Here is a 1,272-nt window from a genome sequence, read left to right as displayed (position 1 = left end):
CCCAGGACCGTGGCCAGGTACATGCTCAGGAAGAGCACGAAGAGGAGCTGCTGCTGCTGGGGCTGCCACGAGAGCCCCAGGAGGAGGAACTCGGAGACACTCGACAGATTTGCCCTGTTCATAGGCATGGACACCTGAGCAACACATACAGACTTGTAAACCTGGAAAAGGATGGTTGAGATGAGACAATTAAGAAGGGCACTAGGGGAGTGCACTGAATGACTCAGGTCAGTCCTTAGGAATTTTCCCCCTGGGGGTTACAGCCAGCTACAGACTTTTCTTAGCTTCTATTTCTTCATTAGCAAAACTTTAACAAATACTTGGTGCATACTGCTCTCTCTGGGAGGACACTCAGAAGAGTTGATGGTGGCTTTGTCAGCAGCTGCTTTTGACTGGTTGAACTTCCTAGCATTACCATGAAGTTGTCTAAAGTAAACATGTTAAAGCACTATTAGTAAAGACTATAATAACTTTTACTCAGTAGCAAACAATATCTATGAACAAGTTTTTCCATAGAAATTGGTGTGAAGGAAGTGTGTGATTTAGGCAACTGATGTCATCAATATCATCAGTGAGGATGTCTTCAATGAAATACTTAACTTCTCAGAGTTTCTCGTGCATCCTCTTGAATCTGGATGTGGTCCACATTTCTATCACATATGCTCAGAAAATGGCATCAGCCATGGATGAAATACTGCTTCCGCACCGTTACTGATAATATTGCTGATGTTGCTGCTTCTAACTTACATGCATACAGAGGCTTCTCAGAATTATGAGTCAAGAAGCCTGGCTGTGTCTACTCTGATCCCTAAATCCAAGTGGTAAAATAAAAATTGAAATAATAGACAAAAACTCAGCCAACTTGTCCAAAAGCAAAGACAAGAAGGCAAAAAGGGGTAAAAAAAATATCTGCATACTTGACCGTGATTGAACAGTGCACTTTGGGGTGAGTCAGCCATGGAGGAGGGAATGCTCTAGGGAGGATGTGGTGGTGATTGCACACTTCCCCTTGACATGTTTGAATGACATATTCAATTCTATGACATGTAAATAATGTGCTAATAAAACTGCCGAAAAAATAATAAAAGAAAATAGTAAAATAAAATTTTTTAACTGGCCACAAAAGACTGGGGCACCCAGGCTGGAAATGAGGAGAGGGCTCACACACTGTGGGGAGTGCAATGAGTGCTCTTAAACATCTTGATGTACAGATTGTTGAATGGGAAGATAAATCGCTGTCTACAGTGACACTGAAAAAAAACACACGCAAAA

This window comes from Echinops telfairi, unplaced genomic scaffold, assembly GCF_000313985.2.
Source record: "Echinops telfairi isolate 266 unplaced genomic scaffold, ASM31398v2 ScPeMD7_5;HRSCAF=22, whole genome shotgun sequence".
Lineage (NCBI taxonomy): Eukaryota > Metazoa > Chordata > Mammalia > Afrosoricida > Tenrecidae > Echinops > Echinops telfairi.
This window is presented reverse-complemented; position numbering follows the sequence as displayed.